The following is a 20,762-nucleotide window of genomic DNA, read 5'->3' as shown; positions in this document are numbered from 1 at the left end:
GGCTGGATTAATATATAAACAACCAAGAATTATGTATTTACAGCAGCACAGATCTCCAGGTAGACAAAGTAGAAACCTGGTTGAGGCACAATAACTTAACTGGTTATGAGTTCACAAAGTAGTTACACTTTTCTACAGCGCTTTCAGGTACAGACTTTTGCAGACAAGCCACAAGATTGGATCGTCTCTGTCACACACCATTACACTCACACCAGCCTGCCCATTCCCTAGAGCTGTGGTTCTTATCTCCAGATGATAAGCAGGACTGCTGGCTCTGTCAAAGCTCCTTCCAGCATGGCCAATTGGCCATGCTGGAAGGGGCTGATGGGATGGGGGTGGGGGGGGGGGGGGGTGGGGGGGGGGGGGGGTGGGGGGGGGGGGGGGAGGGGGGGGGGGGGGGTGGGGGGGGGGGGGGGTGGGGGGGGGGGGGGGTGGGGGGGGGGGGGGGTGGGGGGGGGGGGGGGTGGGGGGGGGGGGGGGTGGGGGGGGGGGGGGGTGGGGGGGGGGGGGGGTGGGGGGGGGGGGGGGTGGGGGGGGGGGGGGGTGGGGGGGGGGGGGGGTGGGGGGGGGGGGGGGTGGGGGGGGGGGGGGGTGGGGGGGGGGGGGGGTGGGGGGGGGGGGGGGTGGGGGGGGGGGGGGGTGGGGGGGGGGGGGGGTGGGGGGGGGGGGGGGTGGGGGGGGGGGGGGGTGGGGGGGGGGGGGGGTGGGGGGGGGGGGGGGTGGGGGGGGGGGGGGGTGGGGGGGGGGGGGGGTGGGGGGGGGGGGGGGTGGGGGGGGGGGGGGGTGGGGGGGGGGGGGGGTGGGGGGGGGGGGGGGTGGGGGGGGGGGGGGGTGGGGGGGGGGGGGGGTGGGGGGGGGGGGGGGTGGGGGGGGGGGGGGGTGGGGGGGGGGGGGGGTGGGGGGGGGGGGGGGTGGGGGGGGGGGGGGGTGGGGGGGGGGGGGGGTGGGGGGGGGGGGGGGTGGGGGGGGGGGGGGGTGGGGGGGGGGGGGGGTGGGGGGGGGGGGGGGTGGGGGGGGGGGGGGGTGGGGGGGGGGGGGGGTGGGGGGGGGGGGGGGTGGGGGGGGGGGGGGGTGGGGGGGGGGGGGGGTGGGGGGGGGGGGGGGTGGGGGGGGGGGGGGGTGGGGGGGGGGGGGGGTGGGGGGGGGGGGGGGTGGGGGGGGGGGGGGGTGGGGGGGGGGGGGGGTGGGGGGGGGGGGGGGTGGGGGGGGGGGGGGGTGGGGGGGGGGGGGGGTGGGGGGGGGGGGGGGTGGGGGGGGGGGGGGGTGGGGGGGGGGGGGGGTGGGGGGGGGGGGGGGTGGGGGGGGGGGGGGGTGGGGGGGGGGGGGGGTGGGGGGGGGGGGGGGTGGGGGGGGGGGGGGGTGGGGGGGGGGGGGGGTGGGGGGGGGGGGGGGTGGGGGGGGGGGGGGGTGGGGGGGGGGGGGGGTGGGGGGGGGGGGGGGTGGGGGGGGGGGGGGGTGGGGGGGGGGGGGGGTGGGGGGGGGGGGGGGTGGGGGGGGGGGGGGGTGGGGGGGGGGGGGGGTGGGGGGGGGGGGGGGTGGGGGGGGGGGGGGGTGGGGGGGGGGGGGGGTGGGGGGGGGGGGGGGTGGGGGGGGGGGGGGGTGGGGGGGGGGGGGGGTGGGGGGGGGGGGGGGTGGGGGGGGGGGGGGGTGGGGGGGGGGGGGGGTGGGGGGGGGGGGGGGTGGGGGGGGGGGGGGGTGGGGGGGGGGGGGGGTGGGGGGGGGGGGGGGTGGGGGGGGGGGGGGGTGGGGGGGGGGGGGGGTGGGGGGGGGGGGGGGTGGGGGGGGGGGGGGGTGGGGGGGGGGGGGGGTGGGGGGGGGGGGGGGTGGGGGGGGGGGGGGGTGGGGGGGGGGGGGGGTGGGGGGGGGGGGGGGTGGGGGGGGGGGGGGGTGGGGGGGGGGGGGGGTGGGGGGGGGGGGGGGTGGGGGGGGGGGGGGGTGGGGGGGGGGGGGGGTGGGGGGGGGGGGGGGTGGGGGGGGGGGGGGGTGGGGGGGGGGGGGGGTGGGGGGGGGGGGGGGTGGGGGGGGGGGGGGGTGGGGGGGGGGGGGGGTGGGGGGGGGGGGGGGTGGGGGGGGGGGGGGGTGGGGGGGGGGGGGGGTGGGGGGGGGGGGGGGTGGGGGGGGGGGGGGGTGGGGGGGGGGGGGGGTGGGGGGGGGGGGGGGTGGGGGGGGGGGGGGGTGGGGGGGGGGGGGGGTGGGGGGGGGGGGGGGTGGGGGGGGGGGGGGGTGGGGGGGGGGGGGGGTGGGGGGGGGGGGGGGTGGGGGGGGGGGGGGGTGGGGGGGGGGGGGGGTGGGGGGGGGGGGGGGTGGGGGGGGGGGGGGGTGGGGGGGGGGGGGGGTGGGGGGGGGGGGGGGTGGGGGGGGGGGGGGGTGGGGGGGGGGGGGGGTGGGGGGGGGGGGGGGTGGGGGGGGGGGGGGGTGGGGGGGGGGGGGGGTGGGGGGGGGGGGGGGTGGGGGGGGGGGGGGGTGGGGGGGGGGGGGGGTGGGGGGGGGGGGGGGTGGGGGGGGGGGGGGGTGGGGGGGGGGGGGGGTGGGGGGGGGGGGGGGTGGGGGGGGGGGGGGGTGGGGGGGGGGGGGGGTGGGGGGGGGGGGGGGTGGGGGGGGGGGGGGGTGGGGGGGGGGGGGGGTGGGGGGGGGGGGGGGTGGGGGGGGGGGGGGGTGGGGGGGGGGGGGGGTGGGGGGGGGGGGGGGTGGGGGGGGGGGGGGGTGGGGGGGGGGGGGGGTGGGGGGGGGGGGGGGTGGGGGGGGGGGGGGGTGGGGGGGGGGGGGGGTGGGGGGGGGGGGGGGTGGGGGGGGGGGGGGGTGGGGGGGGGGGGGGGTGGGGGGGGGGGGGGGTGGGGGGGGGGGGGGGTGGGGGGGGGGGGGGGTGGGGGGGGGGGGGGGTGGGGGGGGGGGGGGGTGGGGGGGGGGGGGGGTGGGGGGGGGGGGGGGTGGGGGGGGGGGGGGGTGGGGGGGGGGGGGGGTGGGGGGGGGGGGGGGTGGGGGGGGGGGGGGGTGGGGGGGGGGGGGGGTGGGGGGGGGGGGGGGTGGGGGGGGGGGGGGGTGGGGGGGGGGGGGGGTGGGGGGGGGGGGGGGTGGGGGGGGGGGGGGGTGGGGGGGGGGGGGGGTGGGGGGGGGGGGGGGTGGGGGGGGGGGGGGGTGGGGGGGGGGGGGGGTGGGGGGGGGGGGGGGTGGGGGGGGGGGGGGGTGGGGGGGGGGGGGGGTGGGGGGGGGGGGGGGTGGGGGGGGGGGGGGGTGGGGGGGGGGGGGGGTGGGGGGGGGGGGGGGTGGGGGGGGGGGGGGGTGGGGGGGGGGGGGGGTGGGGGGGGGGGGGGGTGGGGGGGGGGGGGGGTGGGGGGGGGGGGGGGTGGGGGGGGGGGGGGGTGGGGGGGGGGGGGGGTGGGGGGGGGGGGGGGTGGGGGGGGGGGGGGGTGGGGGGGGGGGGGGGTGGGGGGGGGGGGGGGTGGGGGGGGGGGGGGGTGGGGGGGGGGGGGGGTGGGGGGGGGGGGGGGTGGGGGGGGGGGGGGGTGGGGGGGGGGGGGGGTGGGGGGGGGGGGGGGTGGGGGGGGGGGGGGGTGGGGGGGGGGGGGGGTGGGGGGGGGGGGGGGTGGGGGGGGGGGGGGGTGGGGGGGGGGGGGGGTGGGGGGGGGGGGGGGTGGGGGGGGGGGGGGGTGGGGGGGGGGGGGGGTGGGGGGGGGGGGGGGTGGGGGGGGGGGGGGGTGGGGGGGGGGGGGGGTGGGGGGGGGGGGGGGTGGGGGGGGGGGGGGGTGGGGGGGGGGGGGGGTGGGGGGGGGGGGGGGTGGGGGGGGGGGGGGGTGGGGGGGGGGGGGGGTGGGGGGGGGGGGGGGTGGGGGGGGGGGGGGGTGGGGGGGGGGGGGGGTGGGGGGGGGGGGGGGTGGGGGGGGGGGGGGGTGGGGGGGGGGGGGGGTGGGGGGGGGGGGGGGTGGGGGGGGGGGGGGGTGGGGGGGGGGGGGGGTGGGGGGGGGGGGGGGTGGGGGGGGGGGGGGGTGGGGGGGGGGGGGGGTGGGGGGGGGGGGGGGTGGGGGGGGGGGGGGGTGGGGGGGGGGGGGGGTGGGGGGGGGGGGGGGTGGGGGGGGGGGGGGGTGGGGGGGGGGGGGGGTGGGGGGGGGGGGGGGTGGGGGGGGGGGGGGGTGGGGGGGGGGGGGGGTGGGGGGGGGGGGGGGTGGGGGGGGGGGGGGGTGGGGGGGGGGGGGGGTGGGGGGGGGGGGGGGTGGGGGGGGGGGGGGGTGGGGGGGGGGGGGGGTGGGGGGGGGGGGGGGTGGGGGGGGGGGGGGGTGGGGGGGGGGGGGGGTGGGGGGGGGGGGGGGTGGGGGGGGGGGGGGGTGGGGGGGGGGGGGGGTGGGGGGGGGGGGGGGTGGGGGGGGGGGGGGGTGGGGGGGGGGGGGGGTGGGGGGGGGGGGGGGTGGGGGGGGGGGGGGGTGGGGGGGGGGGGGGGTGGGGGGGGGGGGGGGTGGGGGGGGGGGGGGGTGGGGGGGGGGGGGGGTGGGGGGGGGGGGGGGTGGGGGGGGGGGGGGGTGGGGGGGGGGGGGGGTGGGGGGGGGGGGGGGTGGGGGGGGGGGGGGGTGGGGGGGGGGGGGGGTGGGGGGGGGGGGGGGTGGGGGGGGGGGGGGGTGGGGGGGGGGGGGGGTGGGGGGGGGGGGGGGTGGGGGGGGGGGGGGGTGGGGGGGGGGGGGGGTGGGGGGGGGGGGGGGTGGGGGGGGGGGGGGGTGGGGGGGGGGGGGGGTGGGGGGGGGGGGGGGTGGGGGGGGGGGGGGGTGGGGGGGGGGGGGGGTGGGGGGGGGGGGGGGTGGGGGGGGGGGGGGGTGGGGGGGGGGGGGGGTGGGGGGGGGGGGGGGTGGGGGGGGGGGGGGGTGGGGGGGGGGGGGGGTGGGGGGGGGGGGGGGTGGGGGGGGGGGGGGGTGGGGGGGGGGGGGGGTGGGGGGGGGGGGGGGTGGGGGGGGGGGGGGGTGGGGGGGGGGGGGGGTGGGGGGGGGGGGGGGTGGGGGGGGGGGGGGGTGGGGGGGGGGGGGGGTGGGGGGGGGGGGGGGTGGGGGGGGGGGGGGGTGGGGGGGGGGGGGGGTGGGGGGGGGGGGGGGTGGGGGGGGGGGGGGGTGGGGGGGGGGGGGGGCGGGGGGGGGGGGGGGGGGCCGGGGGGGGGGGTGGGGGGCTGAGGGGTTGTGGGGGGGGGGGGGGGGGGGGGGCGGCGGGTGGGGTGGGGGGGTGGGGGGGGGGGGGGGGGGGGGGGGGGGGGGGGGCGGGGGGGGGGGGGGGGGGGTGGGGGGGGGGGTGGGGGGGGGGGGGGGGGGGGGGGGGGGGGGGGGGGGGGGGGGGGGGTGGGGGGGGGGGGGGGTGGTTTACACCAAAAAAGCCTTTTATTTCTGCTTCTATGGAATTCCTTACATTGTGGCAGGAAACCTAGTTCATCTATCTTCCTAGTGCAGTGGACCTCTGGTGTCTCGGCATGGAGAGGTCGAATATTCCTGTGGAAGGTGCGGTAGCCCCCAAAGAGGGCTCCGAGCTTTCCCTTCTGGATTTGGAGGAGCCGGCGGGAGAACGGGTCTCGCTGGTAACTCTTTCCCGTCCTCGTATCGACACGAGTCTTCCCTTACTTCGTTGGGACGAGGGACGAGGAGACGATCATGTGGACTTACATGAGTCGTTTGGGGCGCTGTCTATGGATCGAGCGCCTGTGGATCGGATATCTGCCCGTTTCCGTGTGGATTACAAACCTCAGATGCAACCTGTCACGGAGGAGACGGGTCTGACCACCTTTCATGCGGCAACACAGGAGTCCATTGAACGATTCCTGGACTCGTATTTTGGTGATGCTCCCAAGAATCCACCGTGGCATAGCACTGGGGCCCGGCCGAAGACCACCGTTGAAACCGGGACTATATCGGGGATTGGGAGGGGTATCCGTACCAGCTTCCGATCGGACCCCCCAGATCCCGGATCAGCAGCTGCACCTGAGGTGCCCCGTGGAGCCACCGGTGGGCACGATGTCCTACGTTCTGATGAAGAGGAATCCGAAGAAAGCCTGCATTCCCATCCGGATCTATTCCCCCTCCCATCCAAAGAGAGCTGGGATGAGGAAGTGGGCCGACTGCGAGATGCCCAAGAAGCATGGGCCCGTGAACGCCAGCTATGGGAAGAGGAACGAGAGCAGCTGCAGCAAGAGCGTGAAAACCTACACAGAGACCGGGAACAGCAGCGCAAAGAAATCCAACTCGAATTGGACCGTGCCAAAGACGCGCTGCAACGGCAATATGTGCAGAACCTATCAGTCCATGATAAAGTCCTGGAACACTCCAAACTGGACTTACAGCGTCAACGCGAAAGCGTTCAGGCCTTGCGTACGCAAAGTGAACTAACTGCAGCTGTTCAACGAGACGAACTGGCCAAACTGGAACGAGAGAAAGCAGCTTTGCATGCGCACCAGGATGCCTTGACTCGCAAGGAGAGAGATTTAGCCGCCTTGGAGAGGGAACTGAAGAAGCAGCAGAACAAGATGCCCCAAGTTGGAGTCTACGCTGTCACTGGTACAGCCAACGCCAGAGGGGCGACGCTGCTGGGTCCTGCTACTCGCGCATCTGCCACCTTCCAAGGACCGGCTCCCACCAGAACACCAGCGGCACCGGCGTTGGTACCCCCACCTCCACCGATTCCGGCCCCCCCTGCGCCGCTGCCTCAACCTGCGCAACCGCCGCCCCAGCGGGTGCCAAGGGCCGTGGAGAGAGGATATTACAGACCTCCAATACCTGCCCGTTTCGATGGGACCGCTTCCAAACTTCCCTACTTCATCCTACAACTCGATGCCCACATGGAGGACTATGACGATTTGTACCGGTCTGAACGCGAAAAAATACGGGACATCGGTTCCGTCTTAGATGGGGCGGCAGCCGACTGGTTTGTGACTCTTTTGAATCTGCAAGATGAGGATACTCGCACGGTGCCGGCGTTCCTCCAAGCCTTAAGGGCTCGCTTCCAAGATCCGGGTGCTGAAAATGAAGCCATCCGCACCATCAAATCTATTCAGCAAGGCAACCGCTCGTTTGCAGAATTTGCCCGTGAATTTCGTGCGGCGGCTGCTCGACTCCCTCCTGAGTGGCCTGAGCGCATGAAATGTGAATACTTCTCAGATGCTGTCGACGGCAAACTGCGTGAAACGGTGTTTCTAATTCGGATCCCCCGCACTATTGCTGATTGGATCGACTTGGGATCCCAAGTGGCGTCTCGTTTGGAGTACGCTCGTGCCGGGGGCCGCCCACGCCCAAAACCCGCCGCTACAACCACCGCTGCGACTCCCAAGCCAAGCCCAGCAGCCTCTACCGAGACCACCTCCGAGCATCGTCGCCGTCTGGGATTGTGTCTTTACTGCGGGGGACCGGGTCATCTAGCCGCCAACTGCCCGAAAAAACAGAAGCCAACCGCTCCGGCCGCGCGCACCCCATCTGCCAAGCCACCACGCAAATCCGGGCCGCCCCCAACGGGCTCATCTAAGGCAGTTACCGAAGGCGACCCAGAGGAGGGGGAAGCAGCTGTTTGCCTCTCTTCAGCCCCCATGGATATGGGCTCGACTCCAGATGCGGTGAGTGAAGGCAGCGCTCCCATTACGATTCAAGCGTTTCTGGCCAACCCCGCTAAGCATACTCGTATTATAGCCTCAGCCCTTGTAGATTCTGGGTGCTCCCATTGTTTAATGCGGCCCCAGGTGGCGGAGGAACTTGGTCTAGACCGAGTCCCCCTGGCTAAGCCCATACCGTTCACCCAAATGGACGGCAGTCCTCTCGGGGTCGAAGGACCGGCCCAGTTCAAAACGCAACCGGTCCTCCTCCGCTGCGCTGACCATTGGGAGAAAATTAGTTTTATTCTGGCGCCGGTGGCCAAACACTCCATAGTTCTGGGCATGCCATGGTTATTGTTGCATGAACCAAAATTCATGTGGAAGGAAAGGATCTTAGAATTCACTGACCCTCCCTGCGGAGAACACATGAATTGGGGGGAAAACTCACCTTCTCCTGACATACCCCCCCCCCTTGGCTTCATCAGCGATGCACGCTCTAATTGCTCCCGATTCTACCGGCATTCCACCGGCTTACCAAGATTTAGCCAGAGTATTTCAGGAGCAAGAATGCGATCAATTGCCACCCCATAGAGACACTGACTGCAAAATCGTATTACAGCCAGGGGCGCAACTGCCCAAAGGTAGAATCTACCGCATGAGCCCCAATGAGGAGAAGGAACTTCGTGCCTTCTTGGACAAGAACCTCGCTCGCGGGTTCATACGGCGGGCTACCAAACACACACATGCTGCTCCTGTATTGTTTGTTAAAAAAAAGGATGGGTCTTTAAGACTCTGCACGGATTACCGAGGACTCAATGCGGTTTCCCTGTCCAATAAATACCCTTTGCCATTAATCAAGGACCTTTTAGATGCATTGGGCAAGGGACGCATTTTTACTAAGTTGGACTTAAGAGAAGCTTACTACAGGGTCAGAATTGCGGAAGGCTATGAACATTTGACTGCATTTAACACGAAATTTGGACAGTATGAATACTTAATAATGCCATTCGGGTTAAGTGGGGCCCCCGGAGCTTTTATGGCCCTTATCAACGAAGTTCTTCATGATTTATTATACAAGGGTGTAGTGGTGTACTTAGATGACGTTTTAATTTATTCCCAAACCATGGAAGAGCATGAAGCATTGGTTCGGGAAGTATTGAAACGCTTGCTCAACAACTCCCTCTTTGCCAAACTTTCTAAATGTTGTTTCCACCAAACCTCTATCGACTATTTGGGTTACCGGATCTCTTCCGAAGGGCTAAAAATGGACCCTGCTAAGATTGACGCAGTCCTCCAATGGCCTGCCCCTACCAATCGAAAGGAACTCCAATCTTTCCTAGGGTTTGCTAATTTCTATCGTGACTTTATACCCCAATTTGCTGAACTGACTCTCCCACTCACAGACCTCTTACGCACTAAGGGTAAAGATCCACAGGCTGCCAAGCCCGGGGCCCCCCTTTCCTGGTCTAAAGAATGTCAGACAGCCTTTCAGCTTTTAAAATCAGCTTTTACTACCGAACCCATCCTGAAACACCCTGACCCAGATCTTCCGTTTGTGGTTCACGTGGATGCCTCGAACAAAGCGCTTGGAGCAGCCCTGTTGCAGAGAAATAAAGATGATAGGCTGGTTCCGTGTGCTTATTTATCAAAGAAATTCTCCGGTGCTGAGCTCAACTGGACTGTAGGGGATAAAGAGACTGCGGCCATCAAAGTAGCACTTTCCACTTGGCGCCACTGGCTGGAGGGGGCTAAACACCCCTTTCAAGTTTGGTCGGATCACAAGAACTTGGCCGCCCTCTCCACCCCCCTCAAGATGTCCGCAAAACAACTCCGTTGGGCCGATTTCTTTTCTCGTTTCTCTTTCACTGTCCATTTTTTCCCCGGAAAAACCAATAAACTGGCTGATGCGCTCTCGCGCCTACCCGGGGAGGGGGGTGGAGCTGCCTTACGGGATATTCCACGCACTGTTCTCTCCCCCTCCCAATTGGGGCTGGCTGTCACCCGATCTCAGACGTCCACTCCTCCTTCTCTACCCATTCCCAGCCTGGTCTCTCCTTTCCTACGGGGACTCGAGGAGGCGGGGCTGCGCGAGCCACCAACGGAGGAAGGTGACTCCCAATTGCGCCTGGAGAATGGTGTTTGGCGGCGGGGGGATTGTTGGTACGTGCCTCCCCCCCTCCGTAAGCAGGTTCTCGAGGCCTGTCATGATGCCCGCTCGGCTGGACATTTTGGCTTCCTAAAAACTCTACATTTGGCCCGCCGTCAATTTTGGTGGCGCGCGATGCGCAAGGACATCGAGACATATATTAAAGGTTGCTCTGTTTGTGCGGAAGCCAAGACCGTTCCGGGAAAACCCCATGGTCTGTTGAAGCCTCTCCCGGTGGCCTCCCGCCCCTGGGAAGTCATCTCCATGGATTTTATTACGGATTTGCCAGAAAGTCAAGGCAACACGGTCTTGTGGGTGGTGGTGGACTTATTTTCTAAACAAGCCCATTTCATCCCATGTGCTTCCATCCCCTCCGCTCCTAAGTTAGCGTGTCTGTTCATTCAGCATATTTATCGTCTACACTCCGCCCCCATTAAGGTGGTCTCCGACCGCGGGCCCCAATTCATTTCAAAGTTCTGGAAAGCGTTTCTGGGTTTGTTGGGGGCCGCCCCGGCAGTTGCCGCCCCCTACCACGTTCAAAGTGACGGTGAGTCAGAGAGAACGAACAGAACCCTGGAGCAGTATTTACGTTGTTACACCAACTACCACCAAGACAATTGGTGCGAGTTAATTCCGTTTGCAGAATACGCCTATAATAATGCGGTTCATAGCAGTACAAAAAAAACCCCTTTCGAAATTGTGTCTGGTCGGTCCTTCCCTCCGTTGCCGCAACTGCCTGCGGAAGCGTTGAATCCTCCGGAGTTTCAGCAGTGGATTTCATCTCTGGCCGAGGGGTGGAAAATGGTCCAGACCGCCTTACAGCAGGCTAAAGACTCCCAAAAACTTCAAGCGGATAAGCACCGCTCGGATTTCCCTTTGCGTGTGGGCGCCTGGGTGTATTTGTCTACCAAAAATCTCAGAGACGTGCATAAATTTTCAAAACTGGGCAAAAGATTCGTGGGACCTTTTCAGATTACTAAAGTGATTAATGATGTCACTGCCCGGTTGGACTTGCCTAATTCTCTAAGTAATATCCATCCTGTCTTCCATTCCAGTTTGCTCAAGGAGGCTCCCGTTTCCGATGCCTGGCACGACCCGCCGGAGAGACCCCCACCGACTATAATTGATGGCCACAAGCATTACGAAATTGACGCCATCCTGGACTCTCGTTTTAATCGCAAACGCTTGCAATATTTAGTCTCTTGGGTGGGATATTCCTCTGGGTATAATCAATGGGTTTATTCCGAAAATATTGACGCCCCCGCCCTCATTTCTGCTTTCCATCGCACCTTTTCGCACAAACCTGGGGGGGAGAAGTCTTTTTTAAGGGAGGCAGAGTGTAAAGGATTCAATGGTGTTGATGAGAGGGACAGACGCCTGGCCTTGACTGCATTCCATAACCCGGGCGATGGGCCAGCATCTGCGGCGGAGACCTTATCTCTGCGAGAGAGATGAGAACTCCGTTCCCATGGGAATCCGGGAGGGGGGATGGGATGGACAGAGTTATAACCTGTGCTTCTGGCGGGAGACTTTATTCCTGCCACGTCGTGTACGTGAGCTTTCTAGGATGTCTGAATAAACGGTCTTTTACACCAAAAAAGCCTTTTATTTCTGCTTCTATGGAATTCCTTATTCCTTTGTGGTCATACTCTGCTTTCGCCTTAGCCAGCTGGTCTTTGGGCACCTTGGCAATTTCACTCTTAATTGACTTGTTGTGCCTCCTTTTGAAGAGGGATCAAGAAGGCTGACAAAAAAAGCTCTTCCCCACAATCTGAATACAAGGGCTGGCTAAGGTTTAACAACGAGGGCTGGAGACAACTCTGCATGCTCAGAGGTACCCTGGAAATTAGAGAGGTGATTCATATTTTTTAAAAAGTGTTGCATTATTCTATGTGTACATTTGATCAGATGGCAAACAGGGCATACAGTAGTCGTATGACTTTTTTAGTTGATGGTAAATGTGAATGTGGCTCTAAGCAAGCCATGGAGTGATTGGTACTGCCTTAGATTAATATTAAACTGCTTGTTTAGTATGTGCAGAAAATATAATCCCCTGAATCAGGCTGGAATTCCTAAAAGTATGTAAAATAAAAGAGGAGTCAAGTGGCACTCAACTAAACTTATTCACACAGGGGTTAAAGTTCACTTCTTCAAATGCATGGAAGTATAAATAAATACAGATTACTAAAAAGTTAAAGGTAGTTTCCTATGCAAAAAGTTGCTCATTAGTATGCTGGACCTTATTTATATGCAACCTAGGCAGGAGGAGGGGTGGCTGATTTGTGGGGAGGGAAAAGAAGTCTGTTCCCTCAGCAGAGGTGTAACGAACTTCCATCTGTTGTAATAATGTAAAGGCTAGAGCTAGATGTATTGAGATAAGCAGATACAATAGGAAGTCATAGATCTACTGTCATGGAAATCAACATCTTTGATGTAGAGACTGCAGTATTCTCTATTTCAGCCACAAGAGGGAGTCCTTTGGTTGTCACAATCGTCTTTCACTGCTCCAGTGATCTTAGGAGAATGCCCAGGTGTTCCTGTTACATTAAAGCTGAGCATTGTTAAAAACATAATAAAACTCTCCAAGTTCATATATTGGCTGAATGTTCTCCACAGCTAACCATGGAGGAGTTGAAGGAAAGATGAAGCTCAACAATATAGGAATTCTCAACATACTTGTACTTAGAGAGCTTTCCAGATTGAAGGTTAGTTGTGATGTATCATTTCAGTTCCCTACACTGGCATCTGGAGTAATTTGAACTGCCTGTAAATAATGTTTATGGCTGGCATCCAGAAGAGGGATCTGTAAGGGTAAGAGAAGAACCATGTACTGCTGAAGGTTGTGTAATATTTTATGTTACAAGTGTTAGAATTTCTCTACACTATTGCACCTAATTAGCATTGAGGCAGTTTGCTGGGGGGGGATTTAGTATGTAAATGAGTCTGTAAAGAAGAACTAGAAAGGGACTACTAGGCCCTCAAGGAAATGGGGTATATCTAATCCATGCAGATGCTTAGAGTGCTTTGACTGGAGGAAAGAAATGACAAAAGTCCAGGGTTTGATTACCGTATATACTTGCATATAAGCCGAGTTTTTCAGCCCTGTTTAAAGGCTGAGAAAAGCCCCCTCGGCTTATACGCGAATCACCATTTTCTGCCAATTGCAAAAAGGCTGGGGGCGGCCGGGACAACCTCCCTGCCGCCTGGAAGCCCCTTGTTGCTGCCCTCCTCCAGGGTGAGGGGGGAACCCCGAGGCTGGCTGGCTGGGCTTCCTCAAACCGGGAGGAGTCACTGCCCAAATAAGGAGCTCCCTCTGCCTGCCAGCCCGGGTGCCTTGGGGTTTGACGAAGCCCAGCTAGCTGGCAGGCAGAGGGAGGTCCTTATTTGGGCAGTGACTCCCCCTGATGTCACTGCCCAAATAAGGACCTCCCTCAGCCTGCCCGCTGGGTTTGACAAAGCCCAGCTAGCCGGCAGGCAGAGGGAGCTCCTTATTTGGGCAGTGACTCCCCCTGATGTCACTGTCCAAATAAGGAGCTCCCTCTGCCTCCTGGCTTCCCACCCTCGGCTTATACCCGAGTCAATAAATTTTCCCAGGTTTGGGCAGTAAAATTAGGTGCCTCAGCTTATACACGGGTCGGCTTATACACTAGTATATTCGGTACTCTTGCGTTTCCAAGCCTATGTTCCCTGAAAGGAATATTAAAGGCCACTGTTTAAAACACTGGCAGTTTTTGAGTAGTTGATGTATTTTTTTTAGAGAAAGAAAACTGACTGCTTGTTAAGTTTCATATTACTGTGTATTTAGACATTTTATAGGGTTGCTACCAATCCTTGCCCTCCTACAAGTGGCTTAAGCTTTTTTTGTTCCCCTAGGCCAGGGGTAGGGAACCTGCGGCTCTCCAGATGTTCAGGAACTACAATTCCCATCAGCCTCTACCAGCATGGCCAATTGGCAGAGGCTGATGGGAATTGTAGTTCCTGAACATCTGGAGAGCCGCAGGTTCCCTACCCCTGCCCTAGGCTGTTTGGTGCCTTCAGGTTGTGAATATGGCAGGTAAGCTTCCACCACAGGTGGAGGAGTGGGGAATCAAACCCAGTTCTCCAGATTAGAATCCACCTGCTCTTAATCACTACACCACACTGGCTCTTAGAATCATAGAGTCGGAAGAGACCACAAGGGCCATCAAGTCCAACCCCCTGTAATGCAGGAACACACAGTCAAAGCACTCCCGACATATGCTGATCCAGCCTTTGTTTAAAAACCTCCAAAGAAGGAGACTGCACCACTCTCCGAGGCACTGAATTCCACTGTCGAACAGCCCTGACAGTCAGGCAGTTCTTCCTAATGCTCCCTCTTCGACATGACATCCCTTCAGATATTTAAACATGGTTATCTTGTCACCCCTTAACCTACGCTTCTTCAGACTAAACATCCCCAGCTCCCTAAGCCTCTCTTCGTAGGGCTTGGTCTCCAGACCCTTTACCATTTTGGTTGCCCTCCTCTGGACCCGCTCCAGCTGGTCAATATCCCTCCTGAACTGTGGTGCCCAGAACTGTACACAATATTCCAGGTGGCATTGACACTGCTGGAAGAGTGTTGCCCCCCCCTTAGAGCCACACTACAAACCAGAAATTGTATTTATAAATCTTTAAAAGCAGTCAGAAAAAGGTCTTAAATTGATGCTAAGTGGCTAAGGGAAGCCTTAAATTGGTGCTAAGGGAAGTGGCTTTTGTTGACCTCTGTTCCGAATCCCGGTGGAACTACCCTCCCTTCCAGACTACTGTTAGGCCTGATGGGGTGGAGGGGACAATCCTTGTATCATGACTTTTTAGAAGCACTTCTATGACATTTTTTTAAAAAAACCTGTTGCCCAATTAAAAAACTTGTTGCCCAGTTAATTATGAATTCTTTTTAATTGATTGAAACTGGTTTAATGAAACTGATTAATCAACATTGAAGTTCTAGTTTAAAGATAGAAGAGAGGTCGGTTAGCAGCAGAGAGATCTTCCAGAAAAGTATTTTCATAAGCTGAAAAATGTAGAAGTTGGAGGGAAGTATTTATTTAGTTATTTAAAAAATATCTAGGCTGCCTCTCCAGAGCACTGCTTGAAGCAGCTCCCATCACAAAATGCAACATATACATACAGTAAAGATGCATAAATAAATACAATGAAATGCAGCTTTGATTTAATAGGTAGTACATGTATTTGGATGACATTATGATTATTTTAATTTTGGTGTACTCTACTTAGATGTACCAAAGCAAATAAAATACAATAAAACATGAAACGATTTAAAATCATCTCGCATACAGCAATAGAAGTCATAAGAACTGTTACCATCACAGGATCTCTGTACATAATTGGCTAAGGGTTCGAACATCCAACAATGAGTCCTTAGGCAATTAGAATGCAGGAGACACAGGGACCAAAGCCATTCCCCTTCCCACCCCTGGGATGGAGGGCCCAGAGAGGCCTTTTTGCCTCCCCCTCTTATCCCAACCATCCAAATTCCATCCTTCCCCAGTCTCATCTGACCACCATCCCCCCACCCCAAGCCTCAACTTCCCACCCTCCCAGCATGCCAATGCTCACCTTGCCACCCTAACCACACCTTGGTACCCTCCCCCACCCCTAACCATACCTCACCACTCTCCCACACTTCTAACCACCCCTTCCATCCACCCCTACCCACACCTTGCCACCCTTCCCCACCCCAAGGTACATATTTCCCTCTTTCCCCACCCCAACTACACCTTCTACCCTCCCCCCAGCCACACCTTCCAACTCTTTGCCCACCTCAAGGCTTCCTTTCAATCCTCCTGCCACCCCAACCCTTATCTTGCCACCCTCCCCCACCCCAAAGCACTCCTCTCCATCCTCTCCCACCCCCAAACCACTTATCAAGAACCAGGTAAGTGGCAAGCAACTTACAGGGGGCAGGGCCCACTTCAGCTCCAGTAAAGCCTATTTCAGAGGGAGATGTTTCCTTTTCCACTCTTTGCTGGGGCCTATTGCATCTCCCCCGCAATGGGCTTTGCTGCAAGTAGTATAAATAAGTAGCCTAGAAAGGATATCCATTTAAAAGCTTTAAAAACTGTCAGGGTTTTAACTAAGTTTTTGGGAAAAAATTATTTATCTTTTTGTTTAATAGATAATAAGGTAGGCATCAGGTGAGTTTCTAGGGGGAGAATATTCCAAAGGCATGGTGCCATGGCCAAAAAAAGCCCTGTGGCTGGTTGTCACACTCAGTAGTTCTGCAGTTGAGGACAGAAGAGCAAGGCTTGAGAAGATCTTCACAGGCAGCCTGGACAGTATGGAAATTACATGCCTAGTATTCCATCCAAATTTCAGAAATAATAACAGCAAGCAGAACATCTGTAAGATTCACAACAGGGGTGAAGAATCTCATCTTTAAGTTTCTCCCCCAGCAGCCCACCATCACCACTTCCTTCTGCTTCTTCCCCTTTGGGTACTTTCCCTCCCTTTTGGCATTCTGCTACTTCCATTTTGCCCTTTTATTATGCATTTTCTCAAACCATCCTCTTGGATTCATCTGGCTATATCACCTCACTCATCCTCCTTACCACCCCCTTACTTGCTTACTGGCCCACCTGTGTTCCCAGCCCACCTATGCACTCGTTTTCTAGTCACCCTGGTTACAACTCTGCCTGGTTCATCTCTGCCTGCCTAACTCATCTTCCCTTCCATGATACCTCCTCTCTTTTCCCCTCTACCTCCTGATGGTAGCATTGTTTAGTTACAGCCTGGCCATGCTCTTCTGCTGCCTGCCCACTTCCATTCGAGCACTACTACCTTCCCTACACCAAACCATTCCTTCTCTTTCCTTGGTGTTGTCTGTTCCGTGTTCCTCATAAAGACCTAAGTAAAATTGTAACCATCTTCAATTTCTTCCCTCCCCATGCTTTATGCTCCCCACTGACTGTGTAGTCTGGATCAGGCTGCGACGAGTGGGGGGCATGGAGCACATGGAAGTGGGGGCAGGAGGAAATGGCATATGAAGTTACAATTTTACTCAGGTCTTTATGTGGATGAGGGTATATGCTCTTCCATTCCATTCCCCACTCCCCATTTTTAACACTGCTGTCATTGTACTGCAGTGACTCCCAGGCCTGCAGAAAAATATCTGTGAGTACCTTGCCCCATTATCTGGATCTGCCAATCCACAGGGTGGCCTGCCCACAACTAGATGTAGGATTTTAAGAAGAATAATGAGTAATTCTTAACACATCAGTTTCATACTGGAAACAAGAGCAAATAATTCAGAACTCAAATCCTAGAGGAAATTGGATGAAAATGCAGAATCAGAGCAATAAGGTACTGCTAATCTATTAACTATGGTTGTGCAAATTAGAATCATGTCTGGACTGAAATGCTACTATTTTCATTAACCATGGTTAAGCATGATGTCTCCATCAAGTCTTTATGATCCCATAAAAATAGAAGGCCAGGCAACTTTGTACTGAGCTAGCTAAGGTTAATAACTCAGAGTCTACCATGCAGTCATACTTCCCAGTTTCTCATTCCTATAATAAAAGCTATGATGGCTTATGTTTCAGAAATGTATTATGCTTGGTCAGGAAGCTATGTGATCACTCTGTCTTTTAAAAACTGGAATCCCTTTAATCTTTCAATAACAATCACTTAAAATGTTTTTAGGGTATGCCATTCTTCTACCACTTATGGAAACAAATCAGCTTCATTTCTGAAAATCCATTATGGTTTGAAAATGAGCAGCAGTGGCATCAGGTATCCCTACAGGCAGAAAATAGCTGTGTATCACATAAGAATTAATTAGACATTATGTATTGAACCAGTGGGATCAGAGGGAGAAAGGGCATGAAAAATACCAGATGTAATAATGTAGGGGAAAAAAGGACAATTTGATCTGTTTTGTTTTTAAATGAAAATATACTTTGGCATGACATGATAAAACGATCTACATACTTGTGGGCGCATTACAGCTGGGTCAGATGCATTTGATGTTCTCCCTTTGATCCTGTGTGTAATCACTGTGCTTTAAGCTTGGATCCTGAATACACATCTCTGGTAAACAAGACCAGTTCCCAGGGCTTTTGATCTTCACAATGACTCATTCATGTACAATTCCGCACAAGGCTGGCACTTGAAAATGAAAAATGTCTCTACTATTTTAGGGTTTTGTATGACACTCCTTAGATGATTGCATTCTGACAGTGGTGTAATCTGCATTGTAGGATCCCTGCATGTGAAATTTGTGGAAAGTTGTCTAGGCTTGGCTAGACCTAGCATTTAGGATCTTTCCAGCGATGGGCTTTTATGTTTCCAATGCTGTAATACAAGTCTTGTAACTGTAGTAAGGGCACTGTAATTTTTATTGGCCATCAGCTAGCCTCCAAGAGATGAGGAAATAGTTTAAAAGTATATAACCATCCTCTAAAATCAATGAACATTCAAATACAAAACTGGTATGAGTAATACCTTTTTCCCAGAAAAAACAAATGACTAGACATGCCCACAGCATATATTTGAGGGCTGTGTCCTGTGAGTTACAATGCAAACAGTTAGACACTTTACTAATTCCTTTGTTGAAGAATCACTGTGGTGTGCAGTGTATTCTCTCTCTCTCTCTCTCTCTCTCTCTCTCTCTCTCTCTCTCTTTTGCTGAATAAGTTGCAACTTAAGATGGAAGGAGCAGGTATAAACTTAAGGCCATATCCCATTACCCTGGCTAAATGTGGCAATCTAGCTCCTTATCCCATTTATTCCTGAGACTCTGCATACCATATTTATTAATCAACATCCAATGTGTATAAACAAATATCATAGGTTTATTTTTCAGCCTTCATTCAATTATAGTTTCCAGACACAAAGGGGATTCTGAGATCCTTAATGTCATAGGCCATATGTAGATGTCAACAGATTTTTTAATTGTAAATATTACCATTCAACAGAAGTAAGGTCATATCTAGACCTCAGCTGAGGACTTAAGGTTCTTGTATATCTGCCCACACTCCGGGGAGCCTGGTTGATGGATGCATGGCATGGATGTTGCTCCTTATGTTTAACATACATCGCAAGCAAACAAACAGCCTGCAACAAAGCACACAAAGGCACAGCTCCTTTTCAGCCTCCCATCACCATGCAAGCTGAGTATACAATCTGAATGATCGGCCCTGGAATCTGAAGCTCACCAGAATTTGTTTACCCTACAGAGGTACATTTACATATAAAAAAGATATCATGTTTTCTTTCTGTGTTGTAAAACCAAGCCTGTCCAGTAAAATGGAAGTGATCCCAGGCTTTGGGCCTACATCCCACTAGTCCACCTTCAGAACTGTCAAGCTCTACTGCCCATCTGTCTCTCATCCATAATATATATCTATAAACTTTAGTCCAGAGCAGTGCAGTATTGCTTTGATCTTTAAAAAAGTTCAACGTTTTAAAAAGTTAAAAAGTTAAAACACATCAGAGTATTCAGCAGCAGAGCATACTCTTTATATACCAAAAGAAAGAAGACAAAAACTAGATCCCATAACAGAAGCATCCATCTTTGTTGGATATGCACCAGGATGCAAGAGATACAGAGTGCTGAATACCAGAACACAGCAAGTTACAGTTAGACATGTGGTATGTTTTGATGAAAGAAAGCAATTTGATCAATCACAAGAACTAATAGCAGAACCAGAGAGAAGGCTGATAATACCAAGGATAATGAACAGTGACCCTGATCAGAGAGAACGAGATACCACAGAAAGTGACAGAAGTACAGTAAAAGAAGGGGATAAAGATGATGAAACCACAGAAGATGAAGCAGAGGAGGTTCAAAGAACAAATCAAATTCCTGACCAATCCAGACGCTCATCATTCAGTAATAAAGGAATCCAAACACCACGATTATCATACATGGCAAAGTCAACATTGCTGAAAGACCCAACAAGTTGGAAAGAAGTTGAACAAATGCCAGCTGCAGAAGCCATAGGATGGAGAAAGGCAGCAGAAGATGAAATTGAGGCACTGCACAAGAACCAAATGAGGACTTTAGTAAAACAACCATCCAACAAGAAAGCAATAAGATGTAAAAGAGAATTTAAAGCAAAACAAGATGCAGATGAAAAGAGTACAACCATGCACCAAGCACATCAGAGTAAGGTACCACTTAGTGGAACAGGATATTGTAGAACTGAAGTACTGTCATACTAATGAAATGATTGCAGATGTACTAATCAAGCCTCTACCAAAAGAAAGATTGGAGAAACTACACAGTGGATATGGACTCATAAAGTGCATTCATGCAAGTCTGAGAAGGGGTGTTGGAATATTCAGCCTTGTTTGCATGCAGTGGCAGCAAAAGCAGCATGGAATTCTGGGAAGCTGTATGAACATTCTAAAGGTTACAGTTAAAAATCCATTGGCAGTGTTCTGTTCCCTCACTCACTCACTTGCCTGACTGCTTGACTAAGTGAAAAGCTGTTCTCTGTTAATGTGTATATTCTGTATATGTTTTCTCTGTCAGTTAAAGTTCTTCTTATGTTTATGAACTCCTGAGGTAAAACGGCTGGTCTTTTGAGAGATAACTATTCTTAATTTAACATGCCACATAATCCACATTTCTGCTCATTACTTTGCTTGACAGGATTATATATTCTAAATATACCTGTTGCCCTTCAGTGGGCACCAAGTGTAGCCTTAGAATGCCAATGTGGAAGGAAAGCGGGAAGTACTGGACTTCTAAGGAGGCATAATTCCTAAAAGGACCTGTTGGTGTCAGCATACCAATGGAGGAGTATGAGGAAAAACTACTCTGAGGGCTAGGTGAGCTGTGAGAATGGCATGTTGCCAGGTAGAGAGTCATGGCAGTTGCTGGGCACCTCAGTGACTGCTTCAGACAGCTGAACAGAAGGGTCTTCACAGGCCAGCTGGGCTGTTCTGTCACAGCATGTTTACTCATAAGTAATTCACACTGTATTTAATGGGGCTTACTCCTAGATAAGTATGTAAACACTGTAGGCTGCTTTTGTGCTTGATGGCACCCTCAGTCTCACAAAACAACATTTTTTTGTAGTAAAACACTGG

Source organism: Sphaerodactylus townsendi, linkage group LG06 (assembly GCF_021028975.2).
Source record: "Sphaerodactylus townsendi isolate TG3544 linkage group LG06, MPM_Stown_v2.3, whole genome shotgun sequence".
In the NCBI taxonomy this organism is placed as follows: Eukaryota; Metazoa; Chordata; class Lepidosauria; order Squamata; family Sphaerodactylidae; genus Sphaerodactylus; species Sphaerodactylus townsendi.
Note: the sequence above shows the minus strand (reverse complement) of the source record.